Raw genomic sequence first — 12,007 nt, 5'->3', positions numbered from 1 at the left:
AATCACCAAAACCGTCTCCCACAAAGTGATCTCCCCCATATTTAGAGACATTTTTAAACAGAAAACATGGCAAACAAAATGCTAGGTCCTTAGATTCACTATAATCAATCCAGTCATACAAATCAAACCAATTTTTGCAAAATCGACGTCTTTGTTTACCTTGAACAGACCAAGGGTAAACAAAATTGTTAGGAGGTTGATGACGACCTATCTTTAAATAAGTTTTTCTTACCTCATTTTGGATATCAGGATGATAGCTTGAAATTGGAGGCCTGATTCCTGGATCCGTTTCCAATAATTCATAATCAACAACTTTGATAATCTCATTTGGATCTTGAGTTTTCGATGCTTATAGATTAGCCAAAGAAGCAGCTTTGTCTCTAGAAAGTACTGGAAAAAATTTCTTCATCCTATAAAACAAACAATGAAACTATTTAAAATAGTTATTCATACTAATATTATATTATAAAGAGAAAATATAATTTTTTAATAAATTGGGATTTTAAGTAATATTAGATTACCTTAGATTTTTAATCACCCATAGATAGATGTATCCGAGCCAAATAGAAAAAATTGAAGAAAAAAAATGAGAGGTTAACAATGAAAGAGAGAATGAAAGGTTAGTGAAATTTGAGAGGAGGAGTAAAATGGGTTAGTGTTTTAGCGGTTAGTAATGTAAGTCTGTAACAATGTTATTTGAGAGAGAATCAATAATTTTATTTTTTTTCTTTTACAATTTAATATCTCTATATATAAATAAATATATATATAATATAAAAAAAGAAAAATTACAATGTGTAATGGCTTCCGTTTTAATTCATTGTAAGTTGAAACCTAGCCATAAATGCATAAAAGGTAGGCGGTAATGATGATGTTACGTGAGAGACAAAAATAGTAGTTTTAATTTTTTTTTTCACAAACCACAAGTTAATAGCTGACTATACATATAATAAAAAAAATTAAAAAAATCTGATGGGGCTTTAGCCACACCTAGCCCACACATGTATCCGCCCCTGTGCGGGTACATGTGAATTAAGCGAATTATTTTATTTTGTAAAAAATATTAATAAAATTGTTACCTCGGATATTTATAAATCCGACATAAATATATACTAAGGGTTTGAGGTTCAATTCCCAGATTTTTTTTTTAAATATTCAGTTTTTTTAAAAAAAATTCAAAAATAACAAAGTTTTCAAATAAATTACAAAAATGTTTTTTTTTTTAAGATTAACACGTTGTCGTCAGGGAGGTGGCGACAACGTTTTGGGCCTAAGAGGTGTCGCCAGTGGGCCTGGCGCCTCCTTTGTATTGTTTTGGTGTTGTCGCCACCCCCCCGGCGACAACACCCCCCCCCTTTTTTTTTTCTTTTTTTTTTTGTTATTTTTTTTCTTGGCTATTTTTTTTTCTAATTTTTTATTTATAATTTTTCCAACTATTTTTTCAACATTATTTGTTTATATAATTTTTTTGTTAATTTATTTTCCATCCGTATTTTTTTAACTAATAATTTGATTTCATTTCATTGAAAAAATAAATTACAAAGACACATAACACCTAAATACTATGTTGTGGAGCTAGCACCACGATTGGGACATTTGTTCCTATTATGTCCTACCTCACGACATATACTACACTTCCTCTGCATTTTTTCAGTGACATCCATCTCGGTTCTAATACGCCTGCTGTTTGGTCGACCGCTTTTATTCCGACGCATTAAATCGTTATGCCAAACTGTTTCCCCCTCGTACACAGGCCAATATGCTTCCATTGTTACCACCGGAAAGTAATTTTCGTATACGTTGAGCAACGTTGATACCTTGTAAATTTCGGATACCAAAGATAATGCATCAAAGTGAGTATGTGAACATGCTGCAAGGACATGGGAGTACACCAAGAATACATGCATGCCACAATGGAATCTCTTACACACCTATGCTATTAAGGAATCTCGTCCCCACAATGGAGTACACCAAGAATACATGCATGTCACAATGGAATCTCTTACACACCTAGTGCATGCAAGAATACACGTTATACATAGTCTGAAACATTTAGATGTGACAAGACTAATGCATGCAGGCTATGGAATCTCTTACACACCTATGCAATAAATGCATCACGTCCCCACATTTTACACCAGCATGCATGCAACAATACAAAGTCTGAAACATTTAAATGTGACAAGACTAATGTATGCAGGCAGTCACCAGAGGGGGTGGCGACAACATTGATTTTTTATAGTTGTCGCCAACGGGGGGGTGGCGACAACATTGATTTTTAAGAGTTGTCGCCAAAGGGGGTGGCGACAACATTGATTTTTAAGAGTTGTCGTCACCGGGGGTGGCGACTTGCTTCGTGTTAAGTGTTCAACCGTTGCATGCACTTGTCTTCTCACAATTAATTGTGGCAGACTTTTATTGCACCAAACACATTTAATTGTGTTTTGTTTTGGCTATAAATAGGTCCCCATACTTGTTCATTTTCTTCATCAACAAAGAACTATCATCAAACTTACTTTCATCAGAACAACTAGTTTTCATCATCAACAAAAATGTCTCTCCTAACAATGGGTGAAGAGCATCGAGGAACCATTGCAAACATCGCCGATTATGTAAGTTTGAGTAAATTCAATTTATTTATGTTCTAAACACTTAAATTTTCTAATAATATTTACTAATTTCAAACATTCAAATACTTATGGTTCATCGTTTTTTTATAGGATATCACGAGATTTAGAACCCGTGGGGGATCGATAAGTCCACCGGACCCTTGGATTGTGCCTTATCTTGAGCGTGCGGGGTTTGGGAAGGTAATTAATTTAATAAGCACCTCAATCGATATGAAATTTATATTAGCATTGTGTGAGCGTTGGAGGCCTGAGACCCATACTTTTCACCTTCCAATCGGTGAATGTACCGTCACTCTAGAGGACGTGTACATGTTATTGGGTCTCAACACAAATGGAAAAGCTGTGTTTGGAAATGTCCAACAACCAAGCGCTCTATGTGTAGAATTGTTGGGTGTTGATTTAGTAGAGGGTGAGGGGCGACAAAGAGGTAGGGGCCAAGGTATAAAGTTTTCTGGCCTTCAACTAGCTTATCAAGGCCTGGTGTTGAATCGAGACTCTAGCGAGGAAAGTAAACTACAAAAAACTAGAATGTATATTATGTTGTTATTTGGTAGGTTTCTATTTCCCGAAGGCACGGGGAATAGTGTTAATTTTATGTACTTGTGTCTACTTGAGGACATCGATGCAATTAAGACGTATAGTTGGGGTTCGACGGTGTTGGCGTACCTATATAGCTCTTTGTGCAAATGTGCAAAAAAGAATAGCTGCACATTTAGTGGATGTGCATTCTTGCTACAAACATGGGGATGGTGGAGAATGCCGGTATTAGCCCCAACAAATCCGCACATTTACGTCTTCCCTTATGCGTCAAGGTAACTTAATGATCTTATTTTAATTACTTCATTTTTTTCCATTATTAATTGTAACTATATTGATTTTTATTTTTGAATGTGTTTAGGTTTAATGCCCTCGGGATGGACTACACCAATACGCCAGTAAACAAAATCATTTTTTACCGCCAACTATTGGATCGATTAAGACCCCATGATGTAACACCACTAAATATTTCCATCTTCTAAATATATTTGTAAAATTAACTATTTTATATAATTTGAAATTAATATTTTTTTTGTTGCAGTTTCTTTGGAGACCTTACTTGGGTTTGGACCACGTACCCGACCGTAAAGAGGCAGCTGTTTGGACGGCAAAAACACCCATCATAAGGTTCACCACTGTGGAGATGCACCCAAGTGACCGTGTGAAGCTCCAATTCGGCATGCATCAAGGTATCCCTGACCCCCCTGAGCCTGACTCTTTGGGACGTTGGCATCTGGCGAAGGTTAGCAAATAGTGGTACGTAGAACATTGGCAGACGTTTGCTAGAGATCAACGTAAAATATGGGCTAAACGTTCCAACACTGTTTTACAGTTTCCTGTGGCGCCGGAAGAAATGAAACCAACGCCTGAATATGTAAACTGGTACAGATCGGTCACAAATCCCGAAATGTTTGTGTCTGCCCCTTTCTATTTGGCTGACCCGCGAGAACAACAACCATATTTTGGAGGCCAACAACAACAACCACCTATTTACCAACAACAACAACGACAACAAAATTTCCATCAAGAACAACCACCACCGTCTTTCCAACATCATCAACCACCACCAAATTACCAACAACAACATTACCCACCACAACAACAACCACAACAACAACAACAAAATTACCACCACCAACCAATCCACCAACAAACGCCTTTTTACCAACAAGAACAACAACAATCCCAACAATACCATGTCGGTAGCTCTTCCAGATCACAATTCCTAGACCTCAATGTGGGGGGTTCTTCCACATCACCACCACTAACCCCCGACATGGGCATACAAGAAGAATACCCGCCTTACAACACATTCGACCAACAAACATCACAATACCCCAGCCAACCATCTAACTTCAATACACCACCACAACCAATCTATTTTAACCAAACCGAATCCACCACCAACTTCCAAAATCCAAACCTCCAGGCCGCACCCACTAGGAGAAATTTCAACCCACCTAGACAAAGCTTTGACGGGCATGCGGGCACCCGCCTTTCCTATAGCGGGAATACTAGAGGTCAAGGACGGCTCACAGATTTTGTAGACCCGGAATGCATTGAGGGGCCATCGAATCAAACACAAGAGGAACCAAATAGAGGGGGGCGTCGCAGGAATAGGGGAGCACTACCGACTCGTGACCCTTCTACGCGACCTATTAGACAACCTGATTGCGGATCGTACCATGGTCCACGTGGCGCTAAATAGGAATTTTATTTGTATCATTAATGTATTTTGTGTGGTTTTTCATTTTAATGTATTGTGTGTTGTTTTCATTTTAATGTATTTTGTTTTTTGGTAATGTTTAATTTATTGCTATTATTTTTCCAACTTAAAAAAAATTAAAAACAACTAAAAAAATAATATAAAACAATTGGAAAAAAAAATTAGAAAAAAAAATAGCCAAGAAAAAAATAACAAAAAAAAAAACAAAAATAAATAAGGGGGGGTGTTGTCGCCAGGGGTGTGGCGACAACACCAAAACAATACAAAGGAGGCGCCAGGCCCACTGGCAACACCTCTTAGGCCCAAAACGTTGTCGCCACCCCCCCTGGCGACAACGTGTTAATCTTAAAAAAAAAAACATTTTTGTAATTTATTTGAAAACTTTGTTATTTTTGAAATTTTTTTTAAAAAACTGGATATTTAAAAAAAAAATTCCAATTCCCAACTCCTGATATTTAATGTTATATATGGAACCAAAAAGGTGCCATTATATTTTCTAGATTTTACATCGGATATGTTACCTCGGCTTTTATGAAAACCGAGATAAATACTCCATAATTTTTATTCTTTTGATAATCAAAAAGGAGCATTTTTTAAATATATTTTACGTCGACTAATCTACCTCGATTTTTAAAATTTAATCAAGATAAAGTTTCTTTTAATTTTGACTCCCATGTCCATCTAATTTAATTTTCGTGCCTTAACGAAAGAACCACTACTACGGAAAAGCCAATTAACAACGGTTGGGAAAGATATATAACAATGTGGGCCTAGGCGTTGTTATGTAGTGTGTCGATGATGCTTACTATCACGACCCAGTAGCCGTTGTAATATATTAGAAAGCGTGCTCCCTATCATAACAGTTTTCCAAAAGACCGTTGTCATAACTTTAATGGTCCTGAGTTCGATTCCCAGTTGCGCCGTTTTAATATTTAATTTTTTCTGGACAACGCGCGAGATATTATAACGGTTATGACTATAACCGTTGTTAGATTTTCTGCATAATTAACAAATATTATGCTGCTTTTATAATTATTCCCATTTTTTAAACTTGTATCACAGCAAAAAATATTGTTCACCATATCACATCATAATTAAGAAATATTATGTTCACCATATCACAACAGAAAATAAAACTCACATTTGTGATAAAGTTATTTGAATAATATTAATTGTATCATATTGTTGCACCCCAAATTTGCCCTCTTATTTGGGTTGCCATTTATGGTAGACGTTTATTTCTTCGTTCAACGCAATTAAAGTTTTTGCTGTTTCAAGATAGTTTGGATCAAAGGTCTATTTTTACGGTGCAAGTGCACAATTTGTAACTTCCGACTGGAAGGTCATCTCGGCTTAGTTATCACACTATTGGAACTTTTTTGATATTCTTTACATCTTTCATGTTCGGGCCGGAAGCTAAGTCTTTGAGGAAGATACCCGAAAATGCAAATTACTTGAAATTCAGATTTACCGTTCAACTACTTGTTGGATGTTCGAAAATTCGTAGCTTCCGTCCGCTAAGTCATTTTGATACGATTCTTGTGCCAAAAGAACCGTCTTGATGTTTTCTCCATTTCATATGTTCGGGCCAAGAATTGATTATTTGAAGAAGATCGTCGAATTTGCAATTAACTGGAAGTTATACAGTGGATACGGTGTGCTGAACCACTGTCATTCAGATATTCAAAAATTCATAACTTTTGACTGGAGAATCGTTTTTGACCCGTTCATTTTGCTAAAATTCCGTCTTGGCATCTTTTTCATTTCATCTGTTTGATTCGAGAGAAAATTCCTACCCAAAAATTCTAAAATATTGCAAAAGCGTTGAGAATTAATTGTCGAAACGGAGTTTCGCACACTGTGCAACAAGATTCAAAAATTCATAACTTCCTCAATTTTTGTCAGATCGGGTCGATTATGGTGGGAGAATTCCAAAAATTTTGTTGGCTATGGTTTTCCTTCAAACCGCGAGTTCAGATTTTGAACGGAAGATCGAGTTTCGTCGCATTCTTTGGAAGGTGCGCATGAAAATTCTACACAGTTAAGTTTTCTGCCTCCGATGACCAGATGATTCTCGTTGTTCAAATGTGTATAACTTCTTCACCGTTTATCGGATTGAGCCCATTCTCACGGCAACGGTACACAAATTTTGTAATCTTTGACTTTGCTCTTGAGCCCGAATCCGAATTTCGCACCGAAATGAGTTTCCTTGTCGACGACTCTTAATTTCTGTTTTGGCGCAATTTTTGAAATTCGAAATTGGGAGCACTATATATTTGATTTTTCATATTTTCCCTCTCATTCATAAAAAACACTTTCTCATTTCTCTCTCTCTCTCTTTCTCCTGAACCAAAACTTCTTTTCTTTGAATTTCTCAAGAACACAACAATAACTTCATCCATTTTCTCAAGAACTCAAAGAACAAAACTCATCAAAAACTTCAAGTCTCCTTTCCTCTCTCATTCGACCGCCGCACATCACTAATTGGTCAGCACCGCCAGCCCGTGCACCATCGTGCCTTGCCTAGAGCAGTCGTCGCAACCGGCCGCCGCACACGCTAACTCTATCCTCCGTGAAGCTCTCTCTGATCGGCCTGCTCCTTCTCCCTTTTTCGGATTCCAATATTGTATCAACCTCCTCTTCGCGTCGATTCGGTAGTTCTTGAAACTTAATTGATTTGATTGCTTACTTGAGATAATTGCTTTATGAATCAAGAATGAATTGAATTTTAGTTGTTGAAACATAATGATGCTTGATTTGATTTTTGTGGAAGATAATTGAATTTGTGAACCATAAGTTGATGTTGAATTAATGGATTGAACCTTAATTTTGTGATAATTACTTGATTCTTGAATTTGTTGACTATATTGAAATCCGGAAATGTTGTCGATGTTGAATTTCGGTAATTAATTGTTATGTTGAGCTTGATTTTGTTGATAAACTTTGCTTTCGATTGAATAATTGGTGAATGTATGTAAATTCTTGATTATGATTCATGAGTCGATGTCTATTTCTATGTGATATTTGTTTATACCGACACTTGGATATTTGCTTGAGAACAACGCTCTTGATGTGAGTTTTCGATTTAAAACATGTTTGCATTTTGTGATAATATAGCTTGAGTCGATAACTGCATTTGAGCACTAATTTGCAGTTTTATTTTCGATTTCGGTTGACATTGTTTCATGTATGCGTTGCTTACTGGAAAATAAAAATATCCTGTAATTGGCTTTCCAAAATTCGGTTGATGCATTCTTATGCTTATTTGTGCGTGTAATGATAATTCCAGTTTCGATTTGAGTTTCCATGAGTTTTGGTGACTTTACGCAATGTTGTCCCAACTTTATTCCATCATGTATTTTGTATGATTGTGTGGATGTGTCCGACACACACCACACATTGAATGTGATATATTTTCACATCTGTGATGCTTTGATGCCTATGCCGCACACCGGATTTCTGACTTTGTTTGTTGCTTGGTGCTAGCTCGCGTGAAGTCTATGGGTTTCTTTACTACTTAGTTAACTTTTATTTCCGGATTACTATCCGTTCAGTATACTTTCTTGAACTGATTTACTATTTCTGTATTTTTTTTCTTTTGATGCCATGAGAAGTAGGATTGGGAGTCTTTCCCACTTGGCGGGCAATTCTGGAAGTCCTCAAAGGAGTTTTTGCCACTAATAACGAATTTGCAATTGCTTTAACATGAAGAACGATTTCAATGATATAACTATAACCTTTCTTGACTGGTTTTAACTCCATACGAAGATGTCTAACACATGCTTTCATTTGAGCATTGAACTATTTGTGGATCTTGTCCCAAACTTCAAACGCATGTTTGAAACATAGACGATGCGGTAACATCGATTCTAAAATGACGGAGAGAAGTCATGTGAAGATAGTTTGATCTTGCACGATCCATGTTTCACATTCATCGGATATTTTTCCTTCAGCTTGATATTGCACAGTTTTGAACTTCAGAGGAATGTGAGGATTGACTACAACTTTTTGTACTCTATAAATAAGTATGACACCCTTAACTTGTTGATTTCACAACAAATAATCGTTTTCGTGTAGCTTGATCGAAAGCTTCGATCCAAAGTTATGTAAAGTAGACAAATCAGATTCGTTGAACGCAAGACTATGAAAATGTTGCAGCTTAGTTGCAGGGGAAACAACTTGTGAAAGTTGTGCGAGCTCAGCCTTGGTGACTTGAGGAGGAAGAAGAAGTTACACACTTAGAACATAATTGAATTCAATTAGAGTTGATAGAGAGCGGAAGGGATCGACGAGAAGAATGATACCATGATGAAAAAGTTATTGTGAATTTCATTTCATATTCATTGGTAGAAATTACCTTCTTACATTGTCATAGCTTCTATATATAGGTTCTCATGTATGCTTGATGAGTTTTGCACATACTCATGACTATCATGCATGCTACATTATAACACACATACAAGACTTCCATGCTTGCTATGTCATGGTGCAATTCCTCTCCTAGATTACACTACACTCTATTTATTATAAGTTATTCTTTTTTTTCATACTCTGGTAATTCTCATCTCTAACTTTAATATATTATTTTCTATTATTATATATATAATTAAATAAATAAATAAATAAATAACATAATTACTAAGGGATCAACAGAATAATTTTCAGCTAAATCCAATTCATGTCAAGAGAACCTTTATTCATTTCATTGAAGTGTTTGGGGGAACTCCCTTTTGTTCACTGAACTCAGGGTTCCTAAACAGTATCCTTTTACATTTTACAATTGATTATTACATATAGACTATACTACTAGTGAATCACAAACTATAACTTCACATTTCCATCACTTATTCATCCTCTACTTTCTCTCAGCATTCTCCCTTGACTCACACTGTCACATAAACTCCAAAATCACTTTTGTTTACAAGATTAACAACTCCACCAATGAACTCACTTCTTGTTTGAGAAGAATTTCAACCTTGTGCCTCCCAATCATGCTCCAATTCTCACATGCTTCTGAACAAACACATTTACCATTTCCAGTGTAAATTCTTGGACGAGGATCAACTATCATTTTCTCAAGGGAAATTGCATTCTTTAGTAGATAAATTGCAATTGCAATCTCACTTGAGTGTCCTCTAATTCCTGTTATTGTTATTTCCTTTAGATGATTGTGTGGACATCTTGGAAGCCATTGTGGTAACTCTTCATCAATGTTAAAATAGGTCCTTAGCTACAAAAAATAAAAGCACTCAATAAATTTCAACTCATTTATGTGCTCATTAAAAATCCAAGGATCACATTTCATTGTAAAAGAAATTTACATACTTACATGAAGCTTAAGTTTTGCAAGAGTTGGACATGCATTGAGAGCAACTGGTATCCATGAAAGGTCTTGTCTAAATATGGCCACTTTTATAACTTGTAGGATCTTCAAGTTTTGAAATGTGTGGAATCTATTTGACATAACCTCACCCTAAGTAAGTAACAAAAATATTAAATAAAGAAAAATATATCAAACACTTACAATAACTATTAACGTATATAAATAGATGAATATTTGCTTAAACTCCAAATAATAATAATAATAATAATAATAATAATAATAATAATAATAATAATAATAATAATAATAATAATAATAATAATAATAATAATAATAATAATAATAATAATAATAATAATAATAATAATAATAATAATAATAATAATAATAATAATAATAATAATAATAATAATAACAATAATAATAATAACAATAATAATAATAATAATCTAGATTATATGTAGCAAATGGACTTATTTAAATTTAAAAGTTGGTATGTAGAGATTTGATTTACTTTTTTCACCATAAAATGGTTTGTTTTAGCTTTAAAAAATAAAAAATTATATTTTAAAAATAATTTTTATGAAATATTTTTAGAAATATTATAAATTTTTAAATTATTTTTCTATAAATCAAAAAATAATTTTGACATCTAACAACATGAATATAAATTATTAAAGATTAAAATATATTCAAAATCATATAAATTTTTTTAAAAATATTTTATGATGAAATAAAAAATTATAATAAAGTAATGAAATGTTTAAAATAATATTTTATAAAAATATTATTCAAACTTATTTTTCATTTTAAATTTTATTTAAAAAATTGAAAATTTTATTTTAAAAAACCTACACATTAATATAAAAATTATTTTTAAAAAATTGAAACAAATCAACCCTTAATAACAAAATAATTTGCGGTCACTTGTACCTTTTCAATAAATTTCATTTGTCAAATTAACCTAACTCTTAAAAACTAGATTAAGACGAGGATTGAGATTTGACTACATAGACATGAGAAAAATAGAATATGTATTTCAATAAGATATTCATTACTTACCATGCAGCTGCATTCAAGGAACAAATTTTCGAGATGAGGAATATGAGTGGAAAGTTTGCAAACTAGCCAATTTTCATCATTATAACCTTGAGATTCAATTACACGACCAAAGAAGCTTTTAAGCATAGGGGCATCAAAAAAGAATTCAATTTTGCTTCCCACATATTCCAAAGTCTCTAAGTTCTTGCTTTTGAGAATAATTGCCTTCAATTGGTGACAAAGATTCACTTTCAAGTACTTTAAATTCTTGCAAAAAGAGTGTTCAATTTTCAAGTAATCCATATTACAACATTCAGAAAAACTTAACCATTCAAGATTGTTGCAACTCGACAATAAAATCCGAATATGTTCTTCGGATTTCAAATCAACTTTGAAGAGATCCAAGGTTTTGAGTGTACTAAAACCATAACATGGTTTTTGTGGAGCAAGTAAACAATGTGCTAAGCGTAAACACTTCAAAAACGAGTTGAAACAAACAATGTCGTCACAAGGGAAAACATAGAACGAACCATCATTAGGAGCACTAAGATGATTCTCTTCGAACAAACAAAGATCAATCTCCTCTACATTTCGTTCAACCGCAAAACAAATCCATTCATCGAGATCATTACAACCAAACCCTTTATTACGAAACGTGAAACAAACTTTTAACTTGTCAATTTTTTGAACATTTGTAATTCTCAACAAATATGTGTTCACATTACTCACAAATGTAGAGGCTCTCTTCAT

The 12,007-nt window shown here is 34.2% G+C and overlaps 1 pseudogene; it reads right to left on the bottom strand.

Annotated features, from left to right (window-relative positions):
* The window catches only part of LOC131629130 (uncharacterized), a 49,497-nt pseudogene extending 37,490 nt beyond the window's left edge, over positions 1-12,007 (bottom strand).

The sequence above is a fragment of the Vicia villosa genome, unplaced genomic scaffold, assembly GCF_029867415.1.
Source record: "Vicia villosa cultivar HV-30 ecotype Madison, WI unplaced genomic scaffold, Vvil1.0 ctg.000525F_1_1, whole genome shotgun sequence".
Taxonomy (NCBI): Eukaryota; Viridiplantae; Streptophyta; class Magnoliopsida; order Fabales; family Fabaceae; genus Vicia; species Vicia villosa.
Note: the sequence above shows the minus strand (reverse complement) of the source record. Positions and strands in the feature narration are given on the sequence as shown.